Consider the following 19,463-nt stretch of genomic DNA (forward strand, 5'->3'; position numbering starts at 1 on the left):
GCAAAACTCCCACAAATATCAGAAAGGGCTCAAGTTCAATTTGTGACAGTCATCATGAGCCAAACAACTAGCACTGGCATTTTAGATGTAAAGTAAGAACAGTCAGTCTTTCCATGACTTGTTTGGAAATGAATGCATTTTCATTGTCTACAGTGCTTCAGTACCTAATCTGTATGAGGAAAACTCTGTAAAGCCAAAGTACAGATTTGGAGGACAGAGATTTATAAATGCTGACATGTTACTTTCTCACCGTGCTCCTGAGAAAGATCTGAAAACTTTTTCACGTCTTGGTTTCAGCTGGAACAGAGTCTGGTGTGTCTGGTATGATGTTATGTTCTGGCTTTAGGTCAAAAGCAATATTGGTAATACACTGCTGTTTTAATTGTTGCTGAGCAAAGCTGTACAGAGCCAAGAACACTTCAGTTTTTCAGCTTCTTGTATTGTCCTGCCAGTGAGAGGACTGAAGGCATACAAGGAGCTGGGAGAGACAGAACCAGCACAGCTGATCCAAACCAGCCAAAGGGATATTTCATATCATATGGCATCATGCAAAAAATATAAACAAATTGATGTAAGTTGGTCAGGTGTCAAGCTGAACTTGGGGACTGGCTGGGCATTGGTCAGCAGGTGGTAAATGATTGTTTTGTGTATAACTTGTTTTATAATTACGTACATATATATATATTGTTGTAATTGCTATTAAATTTCTCTTTTCCTTTTCTATCATAGTAGCTTTTATCTCAACCCACAAGTTCTACTTTTCTTTTTTTTCCAGTTCTCTTCCTCATCTCACTGGGAGATGAGGGAGTGAGCAAAAGGCTGTGTTTAGCTGCTTGCATTTTTGGATCACAACTTGCAGAGATTGAGTATTTCTTTGAGTTTTCTTGTCATGATCAGCTTTCCACTCTTACCTTGTTCATTCCAAAATTTTAAAGTTGTTATTTATGTGGGGTGAAAGGATGCTGGGAAGAAAAGAGCGAGAAGATATAAAAAACATAAAAAATAAAATTCAAAACCAAATTCCAGAAAAAGTCTTGTAATTCAAAAGTCAAGTGTTGTATTAAAAATAAAAGTTAAAAATATTAAAATGAATATTTTGTTTATTCTATGAGACAATATATATATATAACATATTTTTCATTTCTAAACAGAGTAAAATTATGATCAGTGACTGTTTCTCTCACATTATAGTTTGTTGCATAAAAAATTTAATGAAATCCTAAGTTAATGTGAGAATTCTTTTGAAGAATGTGGTCTGTCAAACAACATCTCATTTAATCCCAGGCCTTAACATAGAATGGCTTGTATTAGGAGGGACCTCAAGGATTATCAAGTGCCAGCTCCCCTGATGCAGGCAGAGTTGATTGAGTACTCGATCAGGTTGCCTAAGGTCCCATCCAACCTGGCCTTAAACACTTCCAGAGATAGGGCATCCACAAACTCTCTGGGCAGCCTGTTCCAGCACCTCACCAGCCTCTCAGTGGAAAACTTCCCCCTGACATCTAGTCTAAATTTTCCCTCCTCTAGTTTAAATAATTTCCCCTTGTTTTATCACTATCACCATGTAAAAAGTTGATTTCCTTCCTGTTTATAACAAGCTCTTAAATACTGGAAAGCCACAATGAGATCTCCTCCGCAGCACTCTCTTCTCCAGACTGGACAAACCCAGTTCCTTCAGCCTGTCTTCATAGGAGAGATGCTCCAGCCCTTGCATCATCTTTGTGGCCTTCCTCTGTACACTCTTCAAATGCTCCACATCTTTCCTCGCGCAGGGATTCCAGACCTGGATGCAATACTCCAGAGAGGGCCTCATGAGAACAGGGTAGAGAGGAACAGTCACCTCCCTCACCCTTCTGTACATCCCTCATCATCTACATAATTGATAAAAATGTTAAGGAGTATCAGTTTCAAGACAGACCCCTGGGGGACAGCACTCATCACTGGCCTCCACCATGTAGAGACATAGAGACGTATGGACATAGAACCATTGGCCACAACCCTCTGGCTGTGTATATCCAACCAACTCCTTATCCACCAAATAATCCACTCTTCAAATCCATATTTCTTCAATTCAGATATAGGAGTGTGGTGGGAGACCATATCAAAGATTTTTCAGAAGTCCAGGTAGATGACATCTGTTGCCTTCCCTTTATCCACTGTCAATTCACCATAGAAGGCCACCAGACTGATCAGACATGATCGTCCTTTGGTGAAGCCGTGCTGACTCATGAGTCTATCTTGAACTTGCTCTACCCTTATAGTGGGGAGTATTTTACTCCCCTAATTCTCACTAGGAGGCTTATGGATGTAAGGTTAAGTGATGTGAGAATTTAGGCTGCCAGTGAAGACTAAAACAACGAGCTCATCTTTATGTTGTCATCCTTCTCTATATATCAAAATCTCTCAACAGTGAAGGCAGAAATGAAGCATTAGTCATTTTTATTGCTTTTGTCCTTCTAGTCTAGTTGTTTTCCTTCTTGTTGTTTAAACTAGTATAGCACACGAGGTCTGTGAGCTTACTCCCTTAAAGCTACCCTGTGTGTCATCATCTTATTTTGTTAGCAGTTCTCCTTCACAGATTTCAACATCCTGTCTCTTCTTCACTTCTTGTTGTTTGTTGTAATCCCAATTCTTCTGGCAGAATCTAGTTCCATTCTTTTTAGATCTTTACCTTCCACGAACATATTCTTTTATTTCATAAACTTGAGACTTCACAGATCTGTAGTGCAGAATGTATATCCATTTCACATTCTCAGGTGAACTGAAGATCAAGCCTTGGTTTTAGGGAAAAGATAAGATGGACAGTTTCTAAAATGCTGTATGAAATAATTTAATGAATAGCTGAAGTGCTGTTAAACTACATAGACAATCTTACATGAGCTAAAAATACTGCCACCTAAAAAGGTAACAGGAAAAATAAAGGTATGTCACATGTATGATCAGTCCCACTGACTGGCATGTACATATCTGTGGAATCTGCACTTAAAGCTAATTATTTGTGTAAGGAAAAAGGTAGGTGAAGCGCAGACATCAACAAAAATAAATGGAAACAAATGCCTTGATGACTGCAATCTAAATGTACAGAAGAATTTGCTGAAGTCCTTTTTAAAGCAAAATTCTTGTTAAGGTGTTAAGATGTAGAGAGAATTTAATTCTAAGAAAATGCAAAATTATATAAAATAGTATAAAGAACAAAACATAGTGTAATAACATAAATTTCACTATGGGCTGCAGAGCAGGAAAATGAGAGCAGATCCTTCCTAGTAGTTGTAAATACTACTTTAAAGGAGTTTCTGTGAGCAATAATCAGACCAAGCTTTACTACTTGAACTGATATACCCTTTTACCCTACAAGAAAAGTGAAGGTAGGTGATTTCAAAGAAATAATTTCTAATGTCCTTTTTTTATTATTTTTACTTGACTGTACTTATCAGTAAAAAATAAATATTGCAGCAAAATACACAATAGAATTTAAGAATCGTAGTAGGCAGTGAAAAATAAGAAGTGCATGAAGTATGCAGCCTTCCATATATTGCAGACATTTATTTTAATTCTTATATATTCACTTTCACTACTCCTGGGATAATTCTTTGTGCATTCCCCTGTGGACCACAAGCCATTCTCCAAGGAAAGGTCAGCTACCTCAAAACTCCCTCTACTTCTTTCTTCAAGGAACTCAACATGAGTGAATAATTACAGAGATTTCAACAAGCAAGCCTCTCATGTCTCCTACTGGCTTTTAAAGGTACTATTATCCCCTAATAACCTGTAAAATCTCAGAAAGAAGGGCAACACAGAGAAGTCCAGCTGCTTTCTTTTTCTGCTTAGCTTCAGCACGATGGAAATCAGGAGCCCCTGACTGTGTTATGGCCTTGTGTCAACTCTTCCACTGCTGTCACCCATGGTAGCTCTCTTTTCATGACAGGTTCCTCCTCATTAGTTTTTACATTCTTACTGCTGAAACTCACGCACATTCTGTCGTACAGTTGCACTTCAGGCTGCCACTCACCTAAGATTCAGGACTTCATCCAAAGTACAGTGAATCTTCCAAAACTTTTATGATGATTTGGATCTGATTTGTAAATAAAAAATAAGAAAAGACTTGGTTAATTGGTTTTCTATGTTTCCCATTTTTACTATATTTTGACACTCTCTTCAAAGTGTGAAAGAAAATCATGCTGACATGAACCTTTTCCACATGTGGCATACTTAGAAAAAAGTGAATTTCTTGCAGTAGATAAGCACAGCAGAAATTTCACTGTAGGAGTACTGTGACAGATGAATAAGTGCAGCTGGCTGCACTAAGTCCTTTGGGAAGTGCTAAATCACTATGTAGTTAGAATAGTTTCTACAGAAATCATATAGAATCATAGCATACCCAGAGCTGGAAGGGCTCCACTAGGATCATCAAGTCCAACCCCTGGCTCCACATAGAACCATTCAAATCTCATGTCCTGAACTCTGGAAGCTTGGGGTTATGACCACTGTCCTGGGGAACCTGTTCCATGGCTATCTCCTCTGATGAAGTATTTTTTCCCAGTCCTCAACTTAACCTTCTCCTGACACAAATCCATGTCATTCCTTTAGGTCTTGTTACTGTTGTCAACAGAGACAGAAGTTCAGAACTGCCCTTCCAGTCCCCTGGTGAGAAGCTGAAGGCTGTCATGTACCCTTTCCTCAGCCTCCAATGCTCTGGGCTAATTTGCCCTAGGTGACTCCTTCAACTTTTGTTTATCTCTCCATTAAGCTCTAGAATCTCATATCTGTTATATAAGGACACCTTGCAACGTGAGATAGGCAAGGAGGGGATTCACCCATCACTCTGAGTACAAAACTTCCATTTCCCTTTCTTTCTTTGGTCCTCCCTTGCCTGGCGATAGAGGGCAAGGAATCTTTCATTTCTTGTGCTGTGGCCAGCTGAGCATAATTTCACCATTCCATATCCTCTGATTCTGTGACTAGAGAGGGTAGAGGGGATGCAAAGGACAGAGCACTTTGCCAGCTGGGTGCCATGAGTGGAGAAACTAGCAAGCCATTTAGAACCAACATTGGCAGTAGCCATGTTCTGCCACAACTGCAGCCAGGGCCACTTCTGTCCATGCAAGAAATGGTCGCTGTCACTTCTGGCCCTAACCATTCTTGTCAGCTGCTCTCTGAGAGATGCCAGCTTCCATCAGGACTTCATGCTCCCCTGGTGTTTGACAGACATCATGTGGTCATCTATGAAAATTAAAAATTTATGCAATCTATATAGTAGCTTTAAAATAAGTACCCTGCAAATGAAGCTTTCAAAATTGAACAATGATCCTACATATTAAATCACTCTAGAAAGTTAATTTGAAAGAGAAGTCTGCAGCCCGTAAGGAGGAAATGCATATTTGTTTATTGCAGTGTTCTACCAGGTTGATTATATTTTAATCAACCATATTGTAAATCAGAAGTTTGAGATTTAGTCCAAATGGATTTAGTAGGTTCTGTAGTTTATTACCTTGTACATATGCTTTGGATTGATTAAAGCAATAGGCAAGAAAAAGTTTATTTTTCTTTTAATAACTGTAACATAACAAGAGCAGGTAGATAGCTTTTCTAGTATGCCCTTTTCTGTTGTTTCTTTTTGGTAAAGACAACAGAACTCAAGCAATCAACTTTGCTGACAGCCACAGTTCAACTTGTTCTCATTGGAAGGGGAAGAAGTGAGGAATGCCTATCTGAAACTCCTCTGTCTCCATGAGATTTTAAACCTATTCATTATCAGACTGAAGACATTCTGCATTTGTCAACAAAAATAATAGTACACATTGTCAGATGCACTGCATTTCCACAGCCATGCTTTCTTGACAGAGAAGACAAGCAAATAACCCCCATTTTCTCTCTACTTAGCCTAATTTGTTTCTGCTACCTCAAAACAGACTATTATTGTGTTTATAAATCAAAGTATAATGCTTCTTAACTGCATGACAGTCTCAAATGTGATGAAGAATTTTTGGGACTACAAAACTGCACACACATTTGCTGACGGTAAACAAAGAATAAAACGGTGAATTAAAAAAATGCACAAAATGGCAATCCATATTTTCCCACACACCTCTCTATCATAAACTCCATAGATAGTGCTATGTCAATACAATAACAAAAACCACATCAAAGTTGAGAAGCATGCTAATACAAAACCTTGGACTTCCTAGATAGGATTATATTTTTCAACATTAACAATGGAGCAGCGATAACAAGGAGAACCTTAAATGAGTTAAGTGAAGAGAAAAAAGATACATTTGAAGATATTGAGGATACACTATTTTAGAAGTTCTATAAAAGTAGACTGTATCCCTTGTAAAGCTGAAGGGAAGATTTAAAATATTTCAATATGGGGCAAGCACAGATACATATAGGGAAATTTCAGCAATGATTTGGATATTTCTTATTGAGTCCTTGCACACATGAGGGAAAGAGCCTGCATTTTTTCTTATTCACGCTAGCTAGACTCTGAACCAGTCCCTTCCCATAATCCCCACTCCAAGAAGATAATCCTTTACAGCTGGCATACCTCCAAGATTTATATTTCTGCAAATCAGCTCATCTCCTTGATCAGAAAGTATGGATATAATTATGACTGTTGAAGTCCATGGCCATCTTTCCTGTTAGGGGCAAAACTTAGTAAAGAATAACCACATGGTCAAAATCTTCCTCAGACTACACAGAAATCCACCATTTGTATAGATCCCTCCTCTCCTTCTTCCAGGGAATTTGTTCTTTGACTCCTATGTTTAGCTTCAAACACATATTATAGCCCTTTGCATCTTGTATTTATAGTCTTTATGATAAAATGTCATGCTTTTAGTTTGTGTGCTCCCTCCCCACCACTCCTTCCTCAATAAATAAATAAATAAATAAATAAACAACATAAATAAGAACTTTCACTAATAGTGGAGACAGTTGCTGATATCAAAGAACGATTTAATTGATTTATTGGTTTTATGTTCATATGTATGCAAGCACTGCTTACATCACAATATTCGTTCAGGTCTTCCAAATCTTATTCAAGGAAAACTGACTTTGGATCCAATTAGAAAAAATTATACCCAGTACTTTTGTAGTCAACTGAAGAATGAATCTGCTTGACTAAGAGTGGAAAACTGAATATATTACCATATGGTATTACTTTATACATTGAAAGAAGTTGCTTCAAAACATTTTTCTTTACAGAAATGTCAGTTCCTTTGCATTTTGGTTGCATGGCAATGCTAAACTTCTCTCTGCTCAGCTCAAGAAAAAGAAAAAGGAATATGAAAATTTTGGCACCAAGCTATCAATGAGTACATTATGAATTAAAATCTTGTGGAAGGAAACTACACAACATTTCTATTAAGGATTTATGTTCTCCTAATCCTGTTAGTTCTTTTTTTCTTGGTAAACCATGAGGATACTTTTTTTTTTTTTTTTTTTTTTTTTTTTTTTTAATGTTTAAATAGAAAATGTAAAGGTATCCACTATTCTAAAGGTCTCTTCTAATCTAAACAATTATATGATTCTATGATTCTTCAGTTTCCCAATTTCTTTAACACAAATTTATGTGTGAGTTCTCAATAGTTCCATAAATATCATAAAGTAAATCTCAACAGTCAGAATTTTGTAAGTCATCTCTATTTTATTTTTTTCATCTTTGTACCTTTCAAAATTGACTACATTCACCTTAACCATCTTCTTATAAGTGACCATTTAAAATAAAGAATGCTAATAACATTTTTACTACTCCTGTATCATGTTCTGAACATAATGAGGGGACAAACTATTGCCTTAAATTTTCACTCACTCTAAGCACACATAGAAAATCCATCTCTTGATATAATTTATCTTATTTGTTTCACTTTGCTTTGTACTTCAACTTCCTGTCTTTTCCTATTTGCATTATTCTTTAGTTTTTATCCCCAGTAATTTCACTAGTTAGCCTATTGGAAAAAAGGAACTATGAAATTAATTTCATCAATATTAAAAGCAACTTCGATTTCATAAGCTAAATTTGTAAATAAGCATTTAACAATATAATATAATAAATATATTAAATATAAATATAAATAATATAATAAAAAAAGGAAAGACTGGATGTTGTGTTGAGGGACATGGTTTAGTAGGAGCTATTGGGAATAGGTGAACGGTTGGACTGGGTGATCTTTTAGGTCTTTTCCAACGTTGGTGATTCTATTCTATGATTCTATGAATATTATAAATCCAGATTTGCTAAAATGTGCTCATACAAAGTTTGGGACAATTTCAAAAATATCTCTTCCTTCCAGTTCTTAAAATGTTAAAGCAGGAAAACAGTATATGAACCTATAGTGAAATACTGTGTGTCTGTTCCTTTCTCAGAAATCCCAGTGACTACACTATGACATTGTCAAGCATTGTACAAACTAATGCTTCACATCTTCTTATTTTATTTTATTTTATTTTATTTTATTTTATTTTATTTTATTTTATTTTATACATGTCACATAAGTATATTACTCATATTTCTTACCCATTTCAAAACATCAATATTTTGGCATGAACTTCTTACCCTGTGAGAGACTATTTTGTAGACATCTGCTGAATTAAAATGTACAGGTCTTTGCCTTTAGCAGTCCTAAAGTGATATAAGTTTTCTGAGACAAGAAAGAATAAGAAAGTCTGCTGGGGAATAATTATAATATTTTAACATTACTTTGGTGTTTTCTTTTATTCTGAGAATCTTGCACCACTAGGAAGGCCAGGAAGTACATACACATCACTTTCAAAAAACAATCCAGTAGCCAGTCCAAACTGTTAAGAGCAGAAGAAATTATTAGAACAGAATTCAGATATAAGAATCTTCTGTTGACATATCCTACAAGTCTTTTCACATCTGTACTATAATGCTGCCCCATTACTATAAAAAGTTAGGCTTAAGGACAAAAATAATCTATCAGATTTCAAGTTACAGTATCTACACTCACGTTTCCTCTGTACTTTGAGCTGCGCTTATTTAGCACCAAATTCAAATCAATAACAGAGTTTTTGTTAACATACTCCGAACCTAAGCACAGATTATAAAGCAGACTTGAATGCTTCTAGCATTCACACATCTGTGCAAACATGAAAAAAATATATATATTGTTCAAACATCCTCAGAATTTCACACTGGTAGGAAATCTGCTTTTTCTTTCCTCCTGATTCCTCTATCTTTTTCTCAGTTACAAAAAAAAATGGGCAGAATGAAAATGCCAGCATTTATCAATTACAGCTGAAAATGAAAAAGAGATTTAGTCTACAATAAACAACAATTTTTGCTCAAGTGAAACAAGTCATAAGTATTCTGGCCAAAGATCAGAATGTATTTTTGTTAACAAAGCCACTACAATCAAACCTAATGCTATCCTTCTGAAAAAGTAATTAAATTTTCAAGAAATGCAACAGTAGGAAACTTGGCAGGTAACTTATATTACTGCTATGAAAGTTACTTCACAGTCTTCCTTAACACACCAGTTAGGGTGTTTCTTATATTAGGAAAAATACAGATAAATTAAGAAATATCACCTTTCCAAAACAACTGAGATTTTTAAACTAAAAAACAACAACAACAACAACAAACAACATAGAAATATATAGGTATGAAAGGATTTCTGAAGTTCAGTAATGCCCTGTTAAAAGCAGAATGAACTCTGAAGTCAAAGAAAACTGCTTAGTGCTGTGTCCAGTTGAGTTGATCTCCGGGGATGAAGATTCCAAAGCCTTGTGGAGCACCTGTACTGTATTTGATCACTTGCTTGGTGAAAACTTTTTTCTTACCTTGCTGAGATAATGAGGACAGAGTATTTGCTAACAACAACAACAACAATCTCTCTCTCTCTCTATTTTATTTTATTTTTAATTGGTAAAAGGAGACGTGCATATGAAATCAATTTTCTCGAAAAAGATCATAGAATCGTAGACTCATAGAGTGACCTGCACTGAAAAGGACAATAATGATCTAGTGTCATCCCCTCTGCTCTGTGCAGGGTTGCCAGACACTAGATCAGGCTGCCCAGAGCCACATCAAGCATGGCCATGAATGCCTCCAGGGATGGGGCATCCACAACAGGGGAGATTTAGATTAGATGTTAGAAGGAAATTGTATTCTGTAAGGGCAGTGAACCATTGGTACAGGCTGCCCAGAAAAGTTGTGGATAATCCATCCCTGGAGGTGATCTAGACCAGGTTGAATGGGCCCTGGGCAGCCTGAGCTGGGGAGTGGCAGCCCTGCCCACAGCAGGGGATTGGAACTGGGTTATCTTAAAGAACTCTTCCAAACTAAACCATTCTGTTATTCTAAAGATCTATAATTTTATGAGCTTAAAGTTTTTGTCATTGTAGCTTGTGTTTGTTTGTGCTCTATGTCAAGGAAAAAAAATCCTAAGATCACTCAGAACTTAAACAGACTGAAAACAGCCATCAGATCAGTGAAAATTACCTAAATAAATGCTTTTCACTCTCTGTTAGGCTTAATAAATGAAACCAAAAAAAGGAGCAATAAATTTACAGTCATTATTCTGATTGTTAAATGATTTACCAAGAAAGCTTCTCCTAACTTATATAGTAAACACACTGTCCTTAGGATAAGGTGCTCACTATTTTTTTTTTTCTTGGTCAGTGAAACGTTGATCTACTCTGCTGCAGTAGATAAGGCAAAGTTAAAAAAGAAATGCATACAGTATGCATTGTGCTACTGGTGGTGTTACTCTCCACTGGAACCAATTAAATCCCAGCACAAACAGACTGTAATCCATTCATTTTATTGGAATAATTTATGCTTTCTATAAAGCAAGATAGGGGCCAGAAAAGTAAGGAGTGATTTTGAGCATGCTAATATAGTGGTATGTACATACCATGCACTGAATTTCTTTGATAAGAGAATTTTTCTAAAATTACCAGGATCCCGCTGAGTAATCAGAAAGCAAGATAAGAAAGACAATATAAAAGCATAATCTTCAAAATTCATATTCCTCACTTCTCTTGAAAATAATAGAAATGAAAATTTTCTATTCCCTTAAAGTAATAAAGCATAACGCTTAATATATATACAGGTCACATCAATCTTCCCTTTTATCAAGAAAAACTTTTCATAAAAAAATCTTGACTGATAACGACTGGGATAATTGTATATAAATATGTGCAGTCTTAGAACGAGAAATATTGAAAAAAGCCACCTAGATACTTTTTGAAATGAAATCCAGGGATATTATACTGTGATATATGTCTATTAAAACAAGTAAAACAATTTAGTTCTCTGTTTTGCACTAGTTTCATTTATATAAGATATATTGACTATTAACAATGAGATCAGATAAAAAAATAAAAAAGTCTAAATGTACAAGTCATATGGAAAATAATGTTTTAATTTGCTTACAACCCCACAGAAAATTTCATTTTCTTTCTTATTTTGGTTAACTATGGAGTAAAACTGTTTAACTGCATGTCATCTATTACTTTCATAGTCAAAGAAAGGCCTGGGTTGAAAAGGACCACAATGATCATCTGGTTTCAACCCCCCAATGCTTCTTTCCTTTTAGACTTTCAGTAGGAAAATGCTCACTCTTCATTAGAACTCTCACTGCTGTAATACATAGACAGAAACAGAATCACTCAGTCTTTGTGAGTATTGAAGACTGGATGGTATTTAAACCTTTAAAACCTTTATGTTTGTAGACTGTAATATCTTTACTGGCATGGGTAGAAGTTTACTAACAGTTTAATGTTTCCTGGTGTTTTCGAACGAGCAAAATCAAGATTGATATTACTGTTCAAGGCCTGTACCTTATCTCCCTGACTACAGCTGGTCTGCCTGATCTGGATTTACAATTCTCTGTTATACTTGTGAAAACAGATGAGACAGCCCTATTCAACATACTGTTAAATTGCCCCTCTGTACAGGAAGCAAGACTAAAAATTCAACTTTTTACCTTTTGTTCTCTTGTTTCGGTCTCAAGGAGGATTGTAGAATTTACATCTTCTTAGTCTTCCAGAGCCTAAATTTCATTCTTTATAGATCAAAAATAAATTCAGAATTTGTGAGGCAATACAAACCATTGATCATTGCATCAACTGAAGCCTAAGTATTTCTTAGACCCTCACTTTTTCTCAGTAGGTAAGTCATATAAGGACCTCATAGAATGCAGTTCTTTCCTCACTTAGTATAGCAGTTCTTAGCATCCTAAAGGATATGAAACCAGCTTCACTTGGTGCATTTTGCTATATTTAGGTCACCTGAGTGTCCAGTTATGGTAACATTTTTCTAGCTTGATTTTCAGAATTCCAGCCTTACACAGATTATACAAAATTGAATAAACTTAATCTTGCATTGCAATGTGCCGCCTTCTCTTTTCTTCCATTAAGAGTAGTGAAGTAATAGTGACAAAGAAATTTGACAAAGAAATGGCAGGGAGAAAAATTAATTTGTCATAATTATATAATTGTAAAGATTAACAGTGAAGTGCAATGCAATATAAATCATTAAAAATGATATGATACTGTGATATAGTATTTACCCAGATATAGGTTGTTAGATTTGTCATTAAGAAGTCTGACTATAAATGCACATTCCAAAAATTCTTATGTGTACCCAGAGTACTAAGCAAAGACTCTTTCTTCAGATTCATTCCTTTTAAATAGATTGTCTGTTCTTACCTGATTTAGTAATGAAATCACACAGGATCAATAAAATTTGTTCTTTCTGAATGCTACGCTGTCTTTTAATTTTCTTTAGCTGTTTTGTGTAATACTCATAAAAATATTTAGAAAATAAAACACACTGTCCAAAAGTTCTACACAATTCACAAAAGCAAAATTTTGCCTCTTGATATATATATATAATTTTTAGGATGCAAGGACTCTTTCAGAATGTCTAATAATGAAATAGCTTTCTTGAAATTCTTTCCTGCAGATTATGTAGCTTGGAGAAAATTATTGCTTTATTGGATTTTCATGGCAAAGCAAGGCTTTAGTGGCAGGGGAGCTGCGAGGGTGGACTATGTGAACCAGTGTCAATTGCCAGTGTTCCATAGCAGATGAGAACCAATGTCATATCATAGAATCATAGGGTCACAGAAACACCAAAGTTGGAAAAGACCTCCAAGATCGTCCAGTCCAATTGTCTACCTACCACCAGTACTTGTCCACTAAACCATGTTCCTTAGTACAACATCTAAACATATCTTGAACTTACAAAAAAGAAGGTCCAAAAGGACCTGTTTCTGCCAGAGCTGAGCCATGAATGATGCTGGATGTGCTCTTGGAGAGCTGATTCAAGGAAAAAAACTGCTGCACAACAGTAGCTAAGAGAGGAATGAGAAATGAGACAAACAGCCCTGCAGGCACCAAGGAAGGAAGGCAGGAGGAGATCCAGGCAAGGAGCAGCAGCTCCCTGCTGTCCAGGAGAGGCCCACTGAGGAGAAGACAGTCTCCCTACAACTCACATGCTGGAGCAGATCTCCCTGTGCAGCCATGGAAGAGCCCATATTGCAGCAGGTTCCCTTGGAGAGTGCCCTTTGGAGAACTCTATTCCTGTAGAGCTGTAGCTCATGCAAAGGACCCATGCTGGACCATTCTGTAAGGGACTGCGGCTTGCTGGGGGGCCATGTTGAGTGTCCTGAGGAAGAAGTGATGGAGAAAAGCTGTTAAGGCCTGACCCTGGTCCTCTCCCCCATTGTACCGTACTGTTCTGGGGAGAAGCGGAATGTGAAGGAAAGTGGTTACCACTTTATTTTTGTGTAGGAATGCGATTAATATTATTTCAATGCTTAGGGAAGGCGATATAAGTGATGATCCTTTCTCCAATGTACTTATAACGAACAAACTTACTAATGAGATGAGAATTGTGGAAATAAGTTATTAACTTTAATGCTGTTAATGTTATTAACATTATTTTAAAAACAGTAGGAGAAACAAAAACAAACAAAACAAAAAGTAGGCTTTATGGTCAGGGTTAAAATGAATGGAGATAGAACCTTAACCTAGTTACTCAAGTCCCAGTTTAACTCTCTGGCCATGACAGTAGTTTTGTCCTCTAGAAGATTACGGCAGTTGCACTGGGAAGAGTTTCCCAAAAGATGAAATCATCAGGTAATTGATGGAGTAAAGGAAACCATTAACAAAAATTTGCAGTGAACATTTTGAGAAGCCATCTCCCTCTTACACAATATCAAACCTGTCATGAATAAGCACAGGCTACTGAGTGCAGTGCTAATGTGCTTGAATTATTTGTCTTTTGGTGAAAAGGCTGTTTGTTTCCCTCTGTGTCATATTACAACTGCCTGAGAGAAAAATAATTCAATGAAAAAACTTTCATTTGATGAGTGCAGCTCATTTGCTTCTGAACAAAAATTTGTCAAGCAAAAAAAAGACATTGTCATCTTGTAGTGGATGGTAATGTATCCTTTATTCTCTCTTCCAATACATTTTCAGTTTTGAAACTATCCCTGTCATTTGTGATATACTGAATTTCAGTAAGCTATCTCTATCTAGTGCCATTTTAATGAAGCCTTTAATATGTCCCAAACTATTCTTTCCTCATTAACTATTTTATGACTAAAACTTTTCAAACAGTATCTGCTTCTTCACTACACAATATTTAAAGTAAATCCAGATATGGAAAAAAAGGTTTTAGTCTCATCACTTTCTTGGCTGAATAAGTCTTGCAATTTTGAAATGTCCTTAATAAAACTGCAAAATTGAAATGGACTTATACTGGAATACACTTTTCACAAAGGTGTATTCTAATAATATTATAGAACTGCCATAGTAAAAGTCATTAACCTTCTAACTGGACAAGGAAATTCTGAGGAAGTATTATTCCCAAAAAGGGCTCAGTGAGATATGTGGGAAGATAATTTGCATTGACTTCTTATGCTTTCTCAATATAAAAAAAATAGGCAGATCAAGGCAAAATGCCTTTAAACCTGATGATCTCTATTTTGATAGTTTTATTGTTTTGTTTTCAGGAAAAAGATTGGATGGAAATGGGACTAAATAATAAAAAAATAAGCTGTCGTTTGCACCAGAGGTTTGTCACAGGAAGTACATTCTGTTTGTTTCTGAAAGTTCCACTGGTTCTTGAAATCCTGACAGCTGAATACTATTTCTAAAACTGCTATCATCTCTTTAACATTCAATTTGTTATTCCTCTGCTTAAAAACTGTCAGTTACAAGGCTTTCCTAAGCAGCCAAATGATCAATAAAAAACATCTGATGAAACCAATTACACACCACAAATAATGGGTAAAATATAGTCACAGTGGACAATTTACATATACCCCTTAGACTGCAAGTTGCTATCTAAGCTATTCAGATTACATTTATGCATAAAAATCACATTTAAGGAATGAAACTCATTTGATAAACGATTGTCTAACTGAATAAAGAAGGCGTAATTGCTTAGATAATTTATTTTCACAGGGAAACATTTCAACCGGTTCCAGAGACTATATCATCAACCTCCTAGAGCTTGACAACCCGCTAAATCCCCCGATAGCAATTCTAAAATCAGATGTCTTACCTAGCAGTACAAGCATGTCTGAATAAAACTATTATGTTTACAAAATTTGGAAAAGCTTTCTATTTGCCTTATTTTGGGATAATACATTTTTTTCCCCTTGATTTTCTTTGAGAAAACAAAACCTGTCAACAACAAGAAAAGACAATTGAGGAAAGTGCTTCTGAACTTATGCTATTATGTCAACGGTATATAACACTTATGAATGAGTTTGTCAGGGATCATTACACTCCTAAATCAGCAATATGCTTCCCTAAAGTAAACTCACTACTTTGGCTGCTATCACAGCATCTGCAGTGACAACATGTTCTAAACTCTCTACAGTTATACAGTACAGTCCAATGCTCAAGTAATTAATTGAATATAACCATATGTCCATTTACTGAATCCATGTTGCTGTGTAGCCACTGCAACAGTTGGACAGCTTGTAGACCATTTATTATTACAAAGTTGGGTTATTTTAATGTGATAATTAGATAGCACAACCATCGCTGTGAATCATAAATGAGTGTTACAGATAGCAATTTTCGAAAATATAAGACTCCTATAGACATACATTTACTTGCAGAAGTGCAAGTGAATGCAGTTGGTTTTTTGGTGTTTTTTTTTTTTTTTTTTTTTTTTTGGCAACACAGGCAAAGGTCAACAACTCCAGTAAACAATTATCATTAGGTTTCTGAAATTTATAGAATAATATTATCAGAGTAAGCCATTAGTGTTCATTCTTCTGTCAAAGAAGAATGTAATGTCTTTTAAAAATACTTACAGAACAAGAAAGCGAAGTACGCATTGAATCCTGGGGCAATAACACTAGATCTTCCTAGGTAAAGAGGTTAGGTTAGTTTAAAATAAAATGTTTTGGTCAGTTCTCTCTGTTAATATCAAAGTAGATTTATGACAAGCATTACTGAGTAGGAAGAAAAGAGCTTCAATAATTCAGATAGTCTACTTCTATACATCGTGATGTACACTAGACCTGCTTTGAAAGTAACGCCCCTATTTTATTATGTTGGCCCATGATGTCGGAGGCAGATGTCGGTGGCATGGCAGTATAGGTTAGACCTTCCTGCCAATATTTTGGGTTTTTTTGCCACGTGACAGATGGCAGCAGAGGTACACTCTAACAGAATGGATTTTGACACAGGAGTGTGCATGATGCGACGGTGCACAACTGCGTTCTTCTACATGGGAAAAATGGTAACTACTGACATTCATGGACACCTGCTGAATATTTATGGAGACCAAACAGTGGATGTGAGCACAGTAAGGTGATGAGTGGTGCATTTCAGTAACGCCAACAGCAACATGAAAGACAAGCTACATTCCAGTCAGCCATGTACAGATGACACAGAATGAAATGAAGAGTGTTTCAATCAGCTCATCTGTGCAAATTGGCTATGGTGGTGACTATGTTGAAAAATACTGCTTTGTAACTGAGAATTTTCTCTATCAAATAGTGCTATTGTGTTCTTTCTATCAGTTGTAGTTTCCATGGAAATAAATAGGAGGATTTACTTTCAGTGCAACCTGGGTATATCTTCCGTGCTGTTTTTCACCTTCACAAAGCAAATCCATTAGTATGTGAAAGTAATTTAATTAGTTCAGAGTCATTGTTTTGTTATAGGAAAGTTCATCATTGAATCTGGAAATGTAACTGGGTTCAGAGAAGTTTCAGAACAATTTAATGAAAAGAAAATTGTGGCAGAACAAAGGATATGAACCACAGCACCAATTCAAGACCCATTATCTGGCCCAGTTTTAGGATCTCTACCAAGTCGTTGCCTAAAAAAACCTAGGAGAAAGTGCAGTCACATTTCTCCTTGGAGAAATGCTGTTCTTTCGAATCACCCTTTGCATTACTTGCACCTTTCCATCTCTGATCCCCTTGTTAATCAAGAGTAAGTCCCTCTACACCCTGGTACTTAACAGTGGATGTATCCAGTAACAGCTGCAAGAAGCAGATCCCACACAGCAATATACTAACTGCAGAGCTTTTACTGGCTGTAAAAGAAATCATTAGGCCAGCCTTTTTTCTTTTTCTTTTTTTTTTTTTTCTCCTTTCAGAAAGAAGATATGAGCTCATTAGATTCTCAGTACTCATAATAGTAAGCAGGATACACACATCACTCAGCTTAAGCATTTTATACTGCAGAAAAAAAATGCTTTGTTCTGTTACATTAATCTAGTTAACATTGGATTAACGAGATAGCTCACAAAGGTAGAAGAGAAAGAGAGTAGGAGACAGGCTTTTATTCACTGTTATAAGTATCCAGGGCAAAATCTTTCTTGATTCAGAATAGTATTTATCCAATTGGTCTTAGGAAATATAAAGATGATAACAATCAAACAAGTATTGTAGTGCGTAAAAACTAATATATTACATTAAGCTTTATTACATTAACATCAACAGTAATTTCAACAACAATTAACTCTTTAATTCCAGTTACCAAATTTAACTGCTCACCACAGGAGATCAGTTAAAGGAATTTGCAGGAAGCAGTGGTAGCAGACAGTAAAGGTTTTCCCTTTAATTGTCTGCTAATGTGTTATCATCCACAAAAATCCTTTTAAACTGTGCTTAAAGAACTAGAAGGCAGTCTTTCAAGAAAAATTCCAAAAGTTTTTAGTATTAGAACAACAATTTGATTTGTTTTAATTTTACTATATCGTTAGACTGAAAGACATAAATTGAGCAAACACACTTCCCTTACCAGCAGAAAACCTGATCAAATTCGAAGTGAGTATAAACTGTGATTTTAAACATACTATCTATTCAAATCTCGTGCTAGCTTTCATGTGGGCACTCATATATCTTAGGAAATATTTATCAGTTAGACACACAGTGCTCACTCTCTTCATCACAAAATCAGATCTATTTCTACTTTGACAATTTTCAGTGACACAGTAATGGTGGTTACTGGATTTCTTATCAGTTTTCCATGCATTAATTTTTCTATTCAAAAATTACAGATTTCCTTATAGACAGAAGCAGCAGATGCATGCACTAGACAGAACAGTCACTGAAAACCCAAGCTCTCATACCCAATCTCTCTTACATTCTCAACTCCATATGGTGCTTAATAAAGAAAACTTTTCAATGCGTAGATTGTTGAATAATAATTTTTATTGATGAATATTTGAGATATAAACTTTCACCTTCTCCAAAGAAATGACAGAAAAAAGGGCAGAAAAAAAAAAGTAGAAATGTACCATGCATGTGGCTGCAGAGAAAAATGACAATTACTGTTCCAGTAAAATAAATTCCTTCAGCTGTAATGCTGCATTCAGCATATATCTCAAAAACAAAAACAAAAACAAAAAAAAACAAGCACATTTCCCAAGTCATTATTTTTTCCAGCTTCTTTTTAATAGTACCACTAAAGAATTTCCATACCAAGTTAAAATCAAAACTTGAACAAAATTATTTGGTAAATATAATTATTAGAGTTCTCTAAAAAATATCAGTGTATTGTCTTCCATGAAATAAGTCAACCCAAGTCTTCAAAATTTTTGGCAGAAATGCTCTTGATGCTTTTTATTTATTTATTTATTTATTTTTTAACTCAGATCTGTGATATGATTGTAACAACCGAGGTTATTGCAGGGTTTCCTACACTCTTAGCCCACTCTTGTAGGCTAACAAAAAGTAAGATCCAGTAGAAAAACTACACAATATGAATGCAATAATGCAATGATTTATTTTTTTTCTACAATGCCAAGCTTCCTGTTTCCAACTGAATTTAAACAAGGTATGCTGAAACATTCAAAAAGAAAGCTGTTCAGGTATTTTGTGTTCCTTAAATGGACAAAGGAGATACAAATAATCTCTACAGAAAAGCTTTCTAAAATACTGTAGAAATGATCTATGTTTCAGTAAGTTTTGACAAAGTGAATAATGTATAGTTTGATTATGATGCTTTGGATG

At 35.6% G+C, this 19,463-nt stretch overlaps 1 long non-coding RNA gene across 4 annotated transcripts in view; it reads right to left on the reverse strand.

Moving 5' to 3' along the window:
• Window positions 1–1,727: 1,727 nt before the first annotated feature.
• LOC122179292 overlaps window positions 1,728–19,463 on the reverse strand; it is a 55,817-nt gene continuing 38,081 nt past the window's right edge. Inside the window, exons 2-5 of one of the 4 annotated variants that reach the window (XR_006178626.1) lie at window positions 13,464–13,636; window positions 6,545–6,650; window positions 4,010–4,072; window positions 1,728–2,774 (exon numbers count right to left, since the gene is read on the reverse strand). This is a non-coding gene — a long non-coding RNA (uncharacterized LOC122179292). Of the gene's footprint in view, window positions 2,775–4,009; window positions 4,073–6,544; window positions 6,651–11,951; window positions 12,082–13,463; window positions 13,637–19,463 lie in introns of those variants that run through there. The other 3 variants (XR_006178628.1, XR_006178629.1, XR_006178627.1) reach the window with 3 other exon arrangements.

The sequence above is a fragment of the Lagopus leucura genome, unplaced genomic scaffold (genome assembly GCF_019238085.1).
Source record: "Lagopus leucura isolate 7727_CA_CO unplaced genomic scaffold, USGS_WTPT01 Super-Scaffold_100002, whole genome shotgun sequence".
In the NCBI taxonomy this organism is placed as follows: domain Eukaryota; kingdom Metazoa; phylum Chordata; class Aves; order Galliformes; family Phasianidae; genus Lagopus; species Lagopus leucura.